Source organism: Siniperca chuatsi, linkage group LG2 (genome assembly GCF_020085105.1).
Source record: "Siniperca chuatsi isolate FFG_IHB_CAS linkage group LG2, ASM2008510v1, whole genome shotgun sequence".
NCBI lineage: Eukaryota > Metazoa > Chordata > Actinopteri > Centrarchiformes > Sinipercidae > Siniperca > Siniperca chuatsi.
Genome location: NC_058043.1, coordinates 25,199,166 through 25,216,172, shown reverse-complemented (window position 1 = coordinate 25,216,172; position 17,007 = coordinate 25,199,166). Strand labels below are relative to the sequence as shown.

Here is a 17,007-nt window from a genome sequence, read left to right as displayed (position 1 = left end):
CAGGGACTGGCCATGCCAGTGAGTAATGAGGGAGCCACTGGAAGTGCCCCCTTCACACAATTATAAAGCGTGGGGCTAATGCAGCCAGCAGAGCTGCAGCAGCGAGGCCCTCCATCACCGCTCTCCCCTTTCCTTACGCCCCAGGAAAAACTCTTTATCTTCCCTTGACAGCCACCGCAACAGACACCAGCGTCCAACAATTAAACTGGAGCTCATCCCCGGACAGAGGAGAGGAGAGGAGAGGAGAGGAGAGGAGGGTTGAACTTATCCTCTCCAATCCACAGAATTGATAGAGTGCAAAAAAAGGGGAGACAACCAAATACCACATTTCATCTTGTTTGTGCCTCATTTTACTCGGCCGTACCAAGTTTTAAAGAGAACATCCTGCTGCGGTGAAAGATGCATTTGCTTCCACTGGCATGACAACAACCAGTGTGTGTTTTTCTGGCTGGGTTGGCTGTGCAAATGTTTGAAATGGCTCGGGTCATGAATTACGGAACTGAGTTCCCAGCAGCCTCGACAAGTTTGGCAACAGTTTTCTTCTCCCATTCTCATCAATGTCTGCCGTGGCCAGACCAAAGGCCGCCGAGTCCTGGATTAAAAGGCAAACATTTGCAGTCCTGCTGGACCGTGCTGTCGTGCAGTATTAATGTCACTCTCTCGGCGCTTGTTTTTAGATATTTCTGGGCAGGAGGAGGCAGAACACAGACTATAAAAGTGAGGAGAAAAATCCCTTGAGTGTGCTAAAACCCCAAACCCCACAATGTGTTGGCTTGTTGAATATTTTACTGACAGCTTCCTGACCTGCAGACTTGCTTTCAAGTCAAAGGAGATCTCTGAATAAGTGAGGACTTTGCGTTGCATCACAGAATACTGAATTGTGTTGAATCCCCTCAGCTAGCTTCAAAGCCGGATTTGCAGGTTAACACAACAGAGGTGTTACCAGCACATCTGACACGGGACAACAAAAGGCAACCCCCCCATATTCATATCACTTGTTTAAATGTGACGTGACTTTTCCTGATCTGTGACATTTCGATTAATTTCTTCAGTGAGACTTAAGTTACGAAAGCAAGTTTGCGTATCAAATATTCAAAGTCTACAAATTGACCATTTATTGCAAATGAGATGCTGGGAGAACTAATTTCCTGTAACACATATATAGTACATAATCAGGCATAGCTGTAAACATACAGTACATACATAAGAGTTAACAATACCAAAGCTAAAATAACATAAAAGTTGTGGCAGCAAGGAGTGTTCGAGGGTATAGTCATATTGAGAACTGTTTATAAAGTTTATAAAGATAAACTTGTATGAATGGAATTGGATGTTACGAGTCAGCTGGTAGCCAGTTTAAGGACAAATGACACATGTACATGAATGAAATTGTGACGCCAATCAGCTGATTTGAGTGCAACTTCCTCTGCTGAACTAAAGCCATGCTCCAATCCAAAAGTTGTAGAGGAAGTAGTCTAAACCTTTTGAACACATGACTGGGCAATAAATGAATCACAAGTCAGGTTCCTCATTGTAGGCTTACTGTTGTTTAGAAGGAAGCCAACCACAAAGGGAAGGCTGCACAATATGACTTTAACATTGGACAGGAGTTGGGAGGATTCAGCTTGACACCTGTTTCAGCATGAGGTAAGAATTTGCCCAAGCAGGATTACGAAAACTGTAAATTACATTACACTTCAATTATAAATCAAGATTTCTTCTGAAGTTATAATAATCAAAAAACTCAAAACAAAAACAGAACAATAATAACCTATTGAGTCATAGCCAGATGATTTTTGAAAACTGATTGTTGGCCTTATGGCACATTCAACAATCTATTGTACAAAAATATGGTACGATTTTTAAAATCAGTAATCTAAAGAATACAAGGTTGGTGGGGCTTAAGCTTGTAAAAATGCTGATTTGGAGGACAAAAGTGATCTTTCAGTGGAATATTGTTGTGTTTGTTGTGTATGTCTTACTTTTAGACATCTGACTGAATACAAGTAAGTTGGACAGAACATATTATTTTGATTATTGCCATCATAGTTCGGGATTATCCCTGACACACACACACACACACACACACACACATAAGCACAATGCTTGCGTGTGTTTTAGCCAGGGGGTGAGGTCCAGCCATCAGCCAGGTGGACATTAGGCGTGATCACTATGAACCATCTGGTATGTGGAGGAGAGAGCAGCGTAAATGGCTTCCCGATGACTCTACTGGGCCAGTCATGAGAGCCACTTAGACGACAAATGGCCACTTGGACTACGCATAATCCCATTCAGGTAGCCAGTGGGGTAAATGACCATCCATTATCTGTCTGAGCTGTGACTGTGCCCATATGAGTTTGTGTGTGTATTTATGCATGTGATATTTTTTTGGTATTCCATAATATACATATATACTGCTGAAACGCTCAAGTGCTCAACGCTAACTGTGTGTGCATTACTGTGCAATATGGGATCACAACAACTTGAGACATGACTGCAGGTTGTGATGGATGTAGTGCTTGGAGCCTGTCAAGCAGCTAAAGGGGTTAAACCAACCTGCTAAGATGGAGTGGGTGGCTGTGCACTCTAGCCTTTGGTGAGGGGAGGTGAAGGGCATCGATGGGACCACTGACTGGTCATTTTTCTCTTGGCGGCCCACAGTGACAGCAGCCATTAAATGACTGGATGAGGTGATTATGTTTAAGGAAATCAATGCTTCATTGTTTTCAGCTTAGCCCAACGGCCAATTAGGAGCTGTTAATGAGGTATGGTTGTAAAATGTGGAGATAGATCAGGGGAGAAGGAATGAGAGCTCAAGATAAAAAGCCATACTTCATATTAGAGTATTTGTCTGTAAATTTACAGACACTTTAAAAAAAGCAAAAATGCAAAGGTACACATCTGCATGACTTTTTACACTTACATAAATGTACCGTATTGGTCCGAATATACAAGATCTTTTTCTGAAAAAGCGGGGGTCTTTCAATTCAAGACTAGACAATTATGTTGAACATCAGATATTCTTTCTGAATGGAGAGAGTGCTGCTGTAACACCGACTCCTACAGAGAGTGTTGCATTATGGGTTTTTTATAGCCTTGATGATGCAAGCCTAGCGTCTTTTAGTCCGTTTATTGTGTGACTTTTAGAGTTAGTCAGCCCTAAAAGTGTTTCGTTAGCCCAGTTTAACCTATAGGAGTTTCTGAAGGCTTGTGTTTTGCTGCCATGGTGAAAATAATTTCATGACGTGTGAAAATGAGTCCAAAGCATCTCCCGACGTCTTTACTACAGAAACGGACCGTGGACCGAATCATCTGTCAAGCAGCTGAGAATTACTGCTGTCAAAGATAACGAGGAGCTCAAAAAGACAGTCGGAAAAACACTAATTGACGGAGAAAATAATTTTGACCGCTTCCAAGAGCCTGACAGGAGAGTGTGCGAGTATGTGATTGAGAGACAAGCTAAACAAATGTGGGATTTACATTATGCTTTAATGGTATTTATTATTTCACATTTCACTTTTACGAGAGAAAAGGCTTTAAGGATGAGAACTCTCTTCTCCTTGGATTAAAAGTATCTAAGGGAAACTTTCCTAACAGAACTAGTGTGAAAATGTGCCATAAAATCCATGCAGATAGATGGGTCACCATGAAGAGCTACAACACACAACCTATGATTCTGTGCATAAACTCAACGTTAGTTAGTAACAAACCCATGACAGTTTATTCACCCAAAGACTCCAGGCTCACAGGAATGAAAGTGACAGTTTCTTTTTATACTCTGAATGACAAAGAATGTTCTTTACTGAACTGACTGCCTTGTGATCTCACTGCATTTGGCAATTTTTTAACACAGAGAGAAATGCAGGTGTCGTGACAACGTCAATTACAAAAAAATAAATAAATCCCACCTCACCTTGGCTCAGCTTCAGCGTCAACAACTATAAGGCTTTTGGCCACTCAGTAATCATTGGCTCACCGCAAGCATTTCTGTCACCTCCTCTCTCTCTTTTTTACACTCTCACTCTCTCTGCTTCTCTCACTGCTACACTTATTAAGTAATGACATATGGCCGAGGGAAGGAACACAGCAGCCGGGAAAACTTAAGCCTCTCAAGGACTCGTCATAACAACTTAATCAGTGCACACTCGGGTGAAAATGAGTCGTTTCCGCGTGCATGCTGGAGTGCCTGTTTTGTTTTGCCAGACAAGCAGCTGCTGCATCAACCACAGTCCATCTTTCTTCACAATTCCTCCTTTTTTGTGGGCTTGTTGTTGTTCCTAGTGCTTCTGTGTAACTGACAGCTATCGACTGTCTTAGTACTTCTAATTGTCAATTTACATCTCAGGTGGCAACAAGAATTACGGTTCCCATTGTCAGTAAATAAATGTAGACGTGTAAAGCTAAGAAATGTAAATGTGACACTCAGTTCTTATTCAAGAAGCAGAGTGAGCGCTGCATTTCAAATTATTGCTGAAAATGATGCACATTTGGAGGACAAATTGAGACTCTCACAGTCTCCAAATGCATTTTTACAAGTGAACAAATTTACTTTGTACTGTGCGCCAGATAAGTCAGTTCAAACCCCTGCAAAGTTTCTTTAAGCAGCAGATTGTTACTGAGTTGTTTTTTTCTGTCAACTTTTCTTTCTGTGAAATCATGCATAATGGAAAATTACCCTTTTTATGACTTGTGATGCACAGATTTAAACATAATAAAATTAATCTGATTGAAAAGTTGTCAGATATGTCCAACATTAAAAAAGCTCTATTCTGTTTGTCCCGATTAGTTTTATGTTTTTCAGATTTGAGGGAAGAAAAAAGAAGGATATTAATGATCTGTTTCAAGAAGCAAGCAAAGGCATCAAACTGGCTGTGGGCCAGCTGTCCCACTGCATATATGTTTAATGATGCTCATCAGAATTGAGCTTTTCATTACTTAAGCATCAAGTTGGAACTTCATGAACACTCCCCCTGATTACTTAGCATAATGTTTAAAAATGTTACAAAGCATCGCCGAGTGGATTCCAAATAGAGGCCTTAGAGGAAGTGCCAGGGAACAACTTTTCATGTCCTTCCTCTTGGCAAGTGATACAGTTTATATATTTTTATCATAAATTACACAACCCTCATTTACTGCTCAAATTCCTCTACTTCTGTAATAGGACCAGTTTAAATGAATTGTATGTGAAGAGAAATCCCTGGGAGGAGTAGAATTAGAACACACTACTATGTTTTCATAATGGAGTATATCACTTCTGCGGTGCTAATGCTCTCTGAATCACACCTGATGGTGTATGGAGGAGATGTGTGAAGTAGCAAGATAAGAGAAAAGCACAGACAGACTGCATGCATAGTGCATATTTCTGTGTATGTGCCACATTAAAACTATGCTGTTAGGCATGTCATTGACTGGAGGTGTTAACATGGACACTGACTGTGTGTATTCCACATGAGAAAGATCCCATTGTTGGTAAAAGCATAAAAGGCACCATTCCTCTTATGGTTTGGACATGAAGTACTTCTTTGCGGCACTGAAGTTCTCCTGGCCTTGGAGAGTAAATCGTCCACTAAGGCTTGATCCCCAGGCACTTGTTCTCACTCTGAAGCCCTTTCACAGCGAGCTGACTCTCGCCAATGAATAATAAAAGGTAGCCTCAAGGAGGAAGGCTTGCACCATTCACCACTAAACACTTCTAAAGAAGAAGTGTGAGGGATGCCAGCTTTGGGACATTTTACAGTGCTGTCTCCAAGAATAACAAACAAATGAATCCCAGGCATTGTTAACCATTGCTTATCCAATCTAAAAACCTCTTGACCCATGTCTCACTGATGCATCAGGAGCTGGAGTAGATTCATTTATCAAGTGCCCATCAGCACCTTGTTGCAGTAATCCGTATGGTTTCTCTGACCTCAGCCAGTGTGAAGGCTTTAGGCTGGTTTCTCACTGACCCTTCTGTGGCCTGGATTTCACTTTCCTCTTCAGGCAGCATCACCCACAGTGTTGGGAGTAGACAAACAAGTGGACATAGCAGCTATAGTGCCTGGAGCTACCACAAACCTGAGGGGGGGGAAAGACACTCCAGAGCTCAAGCTGACTGACAGGAACCACTGACCCAGCTATACTGGAGTCACACGAATCAATGTTGTTTTTTTCCCCTCTGCTGGTATGGCTCACTTCTGAATCTAGCTAAAGTCCTACAGAATACTGAATGCTGCTCTACTACAGTGTATCCAACTGTAGAAACCTACTGTGAATGGATTTGATAAATGAGGAGAAAGCCAGGAAAAAAAGAGAGATTAAAAAGAAAAATCTTAGTTTGGTGACACGGCTCCAGTTTACTGAATAGGAAAAGTATAACGCAGCAATTGCACCATTGGTGGTAATAGTCTTGACATATTTAACAGGTAATTCCATTAGTACAAATAAGAGATGCGAGGTGCTGCTGGCCACGGCCCTGGTCGATTCTTAATCACCTGTATGGGTTTCCTCTCGAGGGCCTGTATGACTCCAATGCTCACATCTTTATGGTTATTAAAGTTAACGATTGCTGCGTGCCTCATTTACCAATGCTCTATCAATACCAGTTCAGCACCATGAAATTACCTCAGTCCAGAGGGAGCAGCGTGACAAACCGGATTAAGAAGGGTTCTGTAATGCCCTGGCATATATAACTCTCCGTGTCATGGACTCAGCCTGCTGCAAGAAGACCCACTGCCAAGCTCATGCCCAGTGAAGGGAGGGGCACTACAGGGGCTGTCGACAACCATTATAGCTTAAATGTCAATTCAAGCTTTTATTACCCACATGGTTGTTCAGAAAAGCGATGAAAACTATTTGCTGACAGGTAAACCCCCAAAACACAGCTTTGGAGAAAACACATTAAAAGTTCTCAGAAGTTACCTTCGAGATGAATGGAAAAAGGGGGTGATTATGGTAAATATATGCAGGATGTAACCTACTTCTGGAGTCTTTCAGGTGTAAGGATAACTTTGTTGGATACTCTTTTATGTGCATGACAGTTATATTTTGTAGTCAATTATAGTTATATTTTGTATGGAGAAGGGTTTCATTGCATTTTAAATGTAGTATCAAAATAAAAACCTGTAGTAAAGGGGAGAGATGGCTTGTGTCCCTTCACTTACACCCCACTTTTCCTATTTCCATGACAGAAATATGAAGCCAAAAATAGTGTAGTGCTGTGCCAGAAACAGTATTGTACAGAATTTACTATATATGCCGTCACAGTCATATAAAGTGTTGGGCCTCACCACGTGTGGAGAACAAAGAACAGAGGCCTGCATGTGAAACAAAAAGCCTGAACTAGTATAAAAAGCGCCAAACCCCCTCAGGTCCGTTAAGTCATACCTGTGTGAAAGATTTAAGCTTGAATCCAAACCCTGGATTCCAACTGGACGAGCCATCACCGGAGCGCAGGAAGTCCCACTAAAAGTCGACTCAGCTGTATTCCTCTGCTGCCTACTGAGGATCAACTTCGCTGCTGAACCCGCCGACAGCACAGCGCCCTGGCCACGTCAGCATCCCAGGCTGCAAGGACTCCGCAGGATAATCCAAACGGACTGACGCATTAAATCACTATCAAGTGTGATCTCAAGTAAGAGGCTTGTGTGGGCAGAGACAGAGTTTATAACTGTGTGTTATTTTATCTAAGCTTCATTGTTGTGAATTGTGGAAAGTAACAGGCGGTGTTTTCGTGCCTAGTACGTTTCATTTTTGTGTCGGTACCACGCTGTTGGACTGCTATCTGTGTTAGTTTTAGCCACTGTGGAAGCAAATAACTGTGCTTTATCAAACCAAAGCCCAGTGACACGGCTGTTGAATATAGGTTCGCTGCCGGGTTCCTGTGTGAAAAAGGGAAAGGTATTGTGTCTTACCACGGCATTTGAGATCTCTTTTACCTTACTTTGTGTGCTTTTCTTTCTTTCTCCTCTTCACTAACCCACACACATTTACACGTACATATACACACCTACACATATATCTCAAACAGCACAGATAGCGTGGTAGCATAACTAGCTACGCTTCATCTTGAGGACAAATAGAGTGTGTCCTCCATTTTGGCGTGCCTGCCCGCCATTTTGGATTGCCTCCTCTCTATTGCCCCCCAACACACACACACACACACACACACTCACACACACTCATTTTGATAATATTAATAATTTCATAAATATTCATAAATATATTTGATATTTTGCTAATATCCAAACCTGCTCTACCTGAATCCCAACAAAAGAGATGCATTACATAAAGTCAGCAAACTTCTATTTATCACTTCCTTTTTTCTTACTTTATTCCTCTCTTCTGCTGTGTGTCTGTGTGTCTGTACACTCTTGTGTCATTACAAAGCAACACAACCATCAGATCCAAGCATGCAGGTGTGGCCGCACCACTCCGTGTTTTACTGCACCCTGCAGTACAGTTGGCGGTGTCTGACCTCTGTCCAATGTCCATATGACACAGGTCACTGCTCGCTCTAAATGAGAGTCGGATGGTGAAATGAGAAACTAAATTGTCCATTCAAAATCACAAAACTGCCTTTTTGAACGGCACCATACAACAGCCTTCAAAAAGTGACATTCCTTGGTAGAAAACAATTGGATGCTGTGAGCCCTGGAAAATGGCCTGAATACAGACCATGAGTTTTAGTTCACCTCTTCTAAAAAAAAAAAAAAGACAAAGAAAGGAAAATGTTCTGAAAATGGCTAAAAATAAAGTTTTAAAATGCTATATAGGATTGTTGCGTATGATACATTAGAGCTTCTGTCTGGTCGAAGGTCTATTTTGAATATTGTGTGACACAGAATGACACATTGGAGGAGGTGTGATGCAGAGAACATGGTGGCTGTCTCAACCAGCAATCACGCCTTACCGGGGCTTCTACGTGTGGCGTCTGGAATGACATGTTGCTCTTGGTTCAGGTGAGGTCTGCCTGGATTACACACAATGCATTATCTAATATGCATAATGCATCAGCAGGCACTTACCATCAAATTATGGATGCATGCAAACATTCCCAGAGTAGTGCATGTAGAGAAAGGGCACTTTGCTAATAATCTGCCCACTTTCTCTAAAGCCGAACAATCAGGGAGATGCATGATTGTGCATAACTGGGACCCATATGCAATAAATGTTTATATACTTAATATAATATAATAATAATATAATATGTTTGCATGTTGTAATGCTGCCTTTAAGCATTAAGGCAGTTGGCCACAGCTCACGTCTGTCTGTTAATGTTCGCTCTGATTTATTATTTATTTTATTGTAAACACTTGCATGCACAAACAGCATTTTAAATGCACACATGCTGTACAAACACATAACTCCAGACTGTTAGTGCAAATGTAGGTAGAAACCTGTGAAAAGTGATCCTGTTTTGCCATGCAAGTGGTTGAGGAGCATTTAAGCCAAAGTAGTCTCAAGCATGTACAGCATGCTATGTCAAATGCCAAGGATCTATTAACGAAAGGTAACAGCTTTTGCACATGTTCTACTATTCACTGCCTATATTCTCTATTTAAGTCCAGTCTCATTGCCTGACATGTACATGACAAAGAGTTTTCCACTAAGCACCTTATTAAAATGGATATTGGCTTTTAAATGACACATTTGTAAAATGATAATTGCATGACAGAGCATTGATCACTTTCCCGAAGACCAACTTCCACGTGATGATCAATCTAAGCAAGAGTAAAAGGGAGGAAAATCAATATGCTAAACACACGCTCCTGTTTGACAATGCAGAGTAATGATGTCAGATGTGGCATTTAGTGGCTGACCTTGCTCTCTGTACAAGGGTGTGTTGTGGACTATTGAGAAGCATGACTGAAGAAATTTTATTTAAATTGATCAGGCAACAGCCATTTTTTCATACCTGTCTATTAGACGATATGTCATACACAAAAAAATCACATGAATCCCATTTTTTCATTATTAGATTAAAAATGGATAAAACAAAGGCCACAAGGATTATTTCACTAAGATAACCACCATTTGTCATTAGGTTCCCCTAATTTCATTGGAGGACATTTGTCTGAAAATAAATATTTAACTCTTACTTTTGCCATTTCACATACGGTGTATACTTTGAACCAGGGTTGGCAAAGTTTATAAATTGATTTTCCATTAAAATGACTATATATATATAGACTTTCCGTAACTGACCAGGTGTGCAGAGGTGAGAAAGTAGGGTTTCAACTGCTCTCTAAAGCTCTTATTTCATTCTTTAGCCAACTATTTCTGTCACATTTTGTGTGTGCAAATAAGTGCAACACTATGAATGCCTTCCAGGAGAGATTGTCTGAAAATGTGGGACGTTATCCCCTTATTTATACAATTAGTGTGTCTTGCCCCTCTCAGCCGTCTTTTCACCCTGCCTTCAAGTGTGGCCATTTGGAACAGGTACAGTATAAACACTTTTGCTTTCCAAAGTGGCCGGACGACACATCATACCAACTAGTTATTTTCCAATAAAAGAGGCATCATAAAGAGGGGACCCTTTCCATACGTTCCCAACACATGATTAAATGTAATCGTAGCCAACGATTGTGTGGAAAATGATTTGATAAAAGGAATCTTTACTGTTAATTCTGTTCTGTTTCTTCACTGTAGAGGCTAATTATCCCCCTCATAAAACATTGCAGATACCTTTAGAGACAGTTGCTCAGTTCTACCAGAGAGCAGAATGGAAACTATTGAAAATACAGCACAGTACACAATATGCAACAGATTAACTAGGGGCCAAATAGACATCGGACAATGATAATCTATTTATGTGTCACAGAGCACTAAAATGGATTTTCAACCTATTTCTCTACCTGTGGGAATGAATCATAGCTATGACAAATGACTATAAGCGAGACTAGAGATGGGTGGGGGGGCGGGTTGGTGGCAGTAAGAATGAGAGGAGACGGGGATGGTAGTTGTTTGCAGACTCTAAAATCGGAACAATATGAGTAGTGGAACACAATTTGGCATCAGATTACTCACAGCGATATCCATCAAAACACACAATTCAGTCACTCAGTATCATTACTGTCGGCTTGATAAGCTTTTAAGCTGGAGATAACATCTTGATGTGGTAACACAAGTGGGAGAAGAGTCTCAGTCTCATCTGTTTCTATTGTTGAGGCCACAACAGAGAAAAATGAACCACGAACCAAGCAACAATATGTGAGATGATTCATTACAAAAATGATTGACGAGTTTATCATTAACAAGCCACCATCTCACATCCCCGCAGAGATGAAGACAACAACAAACTTTCCCCACTCTTTACATCTCTTCGAATCAATACTTTCATATTCTGGTGAATTCTGGTGTGTTTATTAAGAGTGGTTTTATATGAATCACATGTTTTCTCTGTTTGCAGAAATAATAATGCAATCAAATGTTTTTAAGCTTCCTGTGGCTTCTTACCAAATGTTGTAACATTGGAAACACACTGAATTGACTTGCTGAATGCTGGAGCTTTGTGAAAAGAAAAAGCACTAACTTTCACTCTTTTCTTTTTTGACTGAGAGTGATTACTTCATCTTCCACAGCAATCCTCTGCAGAAGGGAATCAATCATGAATTGAAATACGCCATGATTCAGTCACAGAAACTATCCTCCATCTACGAGATTAAATATCAGCCGTAATGAATGACAGGCTCATGTACCCATTAATTATAAAGATTAGAATCATGACTTTGTTTTGAACTCATGTCCATGCTGATTCTCAAGGTCATGCTCTCTTATAAGAGGACTTACACAGAGATAGAATTAATTCAATGTTTAAAAATAGTTTTCAGTGCATTTTTCTGTTGCCTCAAAACTCGCTTATGCAAAATTATGGTGACAAAATGGTCAAATGATTACATTTTTAGAGTCTTGTATCAACAGTAACACCCAATATTCACATACAGTGCATGTACCTTGGGCATTATATTGTCTTGTAACTGTGAAACCCTTAAGTAGAGATGAAATGAAAACCTGAATCTCCTCATCAGTCTTGCCTCTACATACCTGTAAATTTGATCTGTGCCACCAGGGTGGACTGTGAAATCATGTGGCTGCACATCAAAGTGTGACTGAACTCAGTGCGCATACTAATGCTAGAGCAATGCATGCACTGAGCTTTATGATGGAGAAAGAGAGAGAAGAGGAGGGAGAGAGCAAGAAAACAACCAGAGAAAATCTCCCTTCAAAGAAAAATAAATACATTGGAAAAACTGAATTGTGTTGACATTTCGTGAATATTTTATCCAGGAGAAAAATAAGGTTAAACAAAATTTTCAGGTACATAAAGGTCCACCCTAACTACTTTCCCATGCTGGTATCTCAACCCAGTCTCACGGCAGTTTGTGAAATAGTCATAAAATTTTATCTAATCTAAACTATAAATTTGTGCATGGACACGAATTTTCCATTTTTTTCATGACACTCAGCATGACTTTCAAACTAATAAGGACGAACATAGTATATAGAGCGACAAGGTCCACGCAGGGAGGAGGTTGGTGGATGGGTCAAACACAGGATTTTGACATAGGAGACCGGGGTTTGATTCCAGTGTGAACTCAACAGTCAACATTGAATTTATTTATTCTAACCCAAGCCAGGTAATTTCAGTGCCTAAACCTAACCAAATTAGTCAACGTTGATTGTTTTAAGTATTTATTTTAACCCAAACTATGGTGTATTCCTAAACAAACCAAACTGTGACCGTCATCTGAAATGTTTCTCAGCAAGCTTTATTTAAAAGTCTAACCGGATGTTGCATATTTATTACTACGGTGTAGTCCCTCATTCGTCCAGGAGTGTTCTATCGTAGAAAAGGTTTCAGTCGTAGTCATCTGGACACTGTTTTCAGAATCAAGATGTTTCGGCTCCCATCCGGAAGTCATTCTCAATTGTTATATTTATATTTATTCATATTTATTACTGCAAACTTTACCGGAAAAAAAACGTGGTGCAGGCATGAAAGATAATTCCAATTGAAATACATTAGAGTGTCACGAAAAAAAATGGAAAATTCGTGTCCATGTACATAAATCGTATAGATACATTTTGTGACAATTTCATGAACTGCCGTGAGACTGTGTTGGGTATCTACCTTTCATCTGTGGATTGTACTTTCAACCCCCACCCCCACCCCCACCCCCTTTAACACATCAACTTAGGAAGAGATATGGCTGGCATGGTGCCAAAAGCAGCAGTCACCGTGTGTATCCTCTTTATCCGTCATATCCCCTGCATCATTTCCCTGGTCATTGCCTGTGTACTGGTGGTGCTCCAAATCGTGACTGTGGGAGCAGAGCTAGGAGATAAGTGATCGTCTCCTGGCAGACAGACAGGCTGCCTTGACAGGCAATGAAGAAAGGAGCCTCTGCAAAGCACTTCAGTAGATGCTCTCCCTATTTCTCTCTGTTCTGTGTCCCTCCATCCATCCATCCACCCATCCATCCATCCATCCATCGCTCTTCAAGGTAGGTCAAAAGAAAGATCCAGCTTGGCAGCTCATTCCTCACTCTGATGAAGCCGCTTGTTAGAGACTCATCAACTCCTCTCTGTGTGTCTCTCTCTCACACACACACACACACACGTTTTGTTTCACTATCCCCGTGGGGGACAGTCATTGACATAATGTTTTCCCTAGCCCCTTACCCCAACATTAACCATCACAACTAAATGCCTAACCTTAACCCTTACCCTTACCCTAAACCTAACCCAATTGTAACCTGTAGCCTTAAACCAAGTCTTAACCCTCAAAAAGCAGTCTCTACTCGTGGGGACCTCAATTTTTGTCCCCACGGTGACACAAGTCCCCATGAGTTTTGTGCATTCGGGTTAAAGTCCCCACTGGGATATAAGAACATGAAACACACACACACACACACACACACAAATTAGACTAAAATTACTCTTATGAGTTGTGGTAATTATTGCAATTAAGTCTGTCATACAAAGGAGGCATTCAGCACGGCACAAGTAAATGTTTCTAAATGGCAAGTAATGGAATTGTACTGGTTGTCTTTTGCTTGACACTGTTGCAAAAAAGTGTGTTTTGGATTAATTTCATCATGGGTTAATTTGTACATTAATTTTCACATTATTGCTCTGATCTGTCAACACCTATGCACTCTAAACGGAAGAAAATGCAATAACAATATTTGCCAGCTGTTTCTCACACACAAATCAAATTAGAGTGCAGATCTCAATGCTCAGCAACAGATGGTTGATGAAGAGGAGAGTAAATCCCCAGTAGTTACTGTACTATGACACTCCTATGTTAATATCCATTGACTTTTCTGGAAGAGCTCCATTATTTATCCATTTTCACAACTGATGGCATTTTATAACAGTAAACTGCTGTATGATTTAAACCAGACAGACTCATTCAGCTGCATACAATGGCAGCTTGTTTAAATGTGTTTAAAAGGTCTCCTATCTTTCATTCTCAGAGTTGCTGTGGCTGAGGCAGATGCCAACTCCATTCAAAATAGAAATGTCTTCAGACCCGCCTGCTCTCTTTGGAATTTAATTAATCACCTTCAAATTTGGCATGTGGCCTCCAGAGAATAGTGCAGCTTTTTGTTGACGTCACGAGCACAGCTTTGCACACCCTCTCTGGCCTACACACCTCTGTTGGCATCAGCTGGAGCTTCGATAAGACGGAGGAACAGGGTGAGACACAGACTGTGGCGTATTCTTGGGTCTAGTTTCTAACCTGAGAACCCTAGAGGCTCTCACTCGGAATGTACAGTGCCTACTCTCAGTGCATTGCAGCACAGCACCATCTTTTACAGAGGAACCTGTAGGAGGAAGGAACAAGATGACAAATTTTGATATTTAACTAATCCTGTAAAGGGAAATTCTAGTTTCAAATGGCCTGTATCTTATTTGTCGTCATTTTGATTTCTATTGGTAATAATGTGTCTCTCTCCCTGTCTTACTTTGTTGTAATGATGTCACTGTGTTCTCAGATCTTATTTTGATTAATACAATGTTGTCATGGCCAACAGAAATGATGGCCATAGCTATGAAAATAAGGGGGGCAATGCCTGTCCAAATGAGTTTATGTGCCCCCCCAAAATTCTCAAAATGCATCATATTACAATAAACATTAAATGTGAAGATGCTGCTTTTCTCGTTTTCATATTGTTAAATGACTTAGCAAAATATGGAATTTAAGGATATAATTTTGGAATTTGGTATCTGGATCAATTTGTCATTTATTTTTTTTATATTTTACAGACTTAACATTTAACCAATTGATTTAACTAAGTGATGTATTAGTTAATCCTAAAAATAATCAATAGATTAATCTATAATGAAAATAAGCCTCAGTTGCAGCACTACGAGATCGGCAGATGAAAAGGATGAAAAGGATGAAAAGAGACGGAGGAACAGGAAGTCGGATAAAAAGACAGATGGAACAGGTTGTCAGCCAGCAAGCTCACCATACTGTTGTGTCTCTTCATATAACTCATCACAAGGCACATCATCCTTTTTTTCTCCTTTCTTCATCAAGACTAGGTCTCTCCCTGACCTTGTCTCAACATTTAACTAAAACTTTTCTTAGAGGACACAGTTTAACAAAACTTTTCCACTGTATTTATTTGCAACTCTTTTAGGAGGATAAACATGACAGTGAAAATGGGTCAGCCCCCACTACTCTGCCTGGGGTCCACACAAAACAATAAAAAAGACAACAATTTAAAATCACAGTATCAATAAGACAAGAAACTACAATATAAGCCAAATATAAATAATAAGTGAAAATCATTTGTGCTTCAAATAAGTAGCACAAACACACAGCACCAAAAAATTAATAATAATAAAAACGAACAAAAGGTTCCAAAACAGCATATCCAAATAACATCTATGTGAGATTCATCAATTTTTGTTTTAGTGACTTTTTGAAAGAAAGAGAGTTTTTGATCCATCTGATGGTGGGGAGCATATTCCAGGCAGAAGAAGCTCTATACAGACTTTTTGTCATATACCCATGACAAAAACCAGTATATACTAGTTTTTCACAAAAGAAGTGTGGTCTATTATTCCAGATGCAGTTTGCGTGAATAACAGAAGACTAGATTTTAATTATTTGACTTCATTGCCTGTGTTTTGTATTGGACTGTCGAAAAAATCAAGGCCCTAATCAGATTAAGAATGGCAAACAAAAAAATGTTCAACCAAAAAAGAAACGTGGCCAAAGAAGAGTGGGAGTTAGTTTTTATTTATTCAATTAATCATTTTTCCTTTCACAAGCTTACTATGCCATGAATGAGTGCGCCATGTCATTGCCCATACACCTAGGCTACATCTTTGTCAATGCTGTGTATAAGATTATCTTTTAGATTTAATTACAATATCTGAAAAATGTTGATTGGACACCATGCTGACGAATGTTCCTGTTTCTGCCGGCGAAAGGCGAGGGCGTCCCAAAGCTTGCCAGTGTATTTCCCCTCCCCCTTAATTAAGAGACCCTCCACAGCAGCAAATGTGACTCCACAGAGAGTGCACTCCAGTGGGAGGGTGTAGGGTCCGGATTGGAATTGGGCCAATATCACTACCTTAGATCGAAACTTGAGGAAACCATTAGATTATTCTCATTAATGCAATTAAATGGAAGGAGGGACTAAAGCTTCCTGCAGCACTGACATAACAGACAATCCAAGAGGGGAGCCAACAGGGAGGCATGAAAATCCCTGAACTTTAGCCATCATAAAATCATCTGTCAAATCTCTCCTTAAACAATGTTAAACACATCATTCCCATCATGCACTTTTGGTACACTGTAGCCTTGGAAACTACACAAAGTGTTCTGCACTTCGCACACATTCCTTGAAGGACACATAGAAAGTTAACCACATAGGCATTTCTCAGTTCACTCAAGCAAAGCTTTACTGTTGATCAGTGCACATACTGTACTGTACTGTAAAAGGCATCTCAGAATATGTCTTGCAGCAGCCATGCTATCAGAAGTAATTCAGTCCTGTGCAC

At 40.3% G+C, this 17,007-nt stretch overlaps 1 protein-coding gene and 1 long non-coding RNA gene across 6 annotated transcripts in view; one reads left to right on the top strand and one right to left on the bottom strand.

The window, feature by feature from the left end:
• Positions 1 to 17,007, bottom strand: part of LOC122864792 (chemokine-like protein TAFA-1) — a 109,380-nt gene that overhangs the window by 19,679 nt on the left and 72,694 nt on the right. The window lies entirely within an intron of this gene.
• On the top strand, positions 1,527 to 15,135 carry LOC122864799. Its single transcript, XR_006375302.1, has 2 exons — positions 1,527 to 1,647; positions 13,182 to 15,135. It is a non-coding gene; the product is annotated as an uncharacterized LOC122864799 (long non-coding RNA).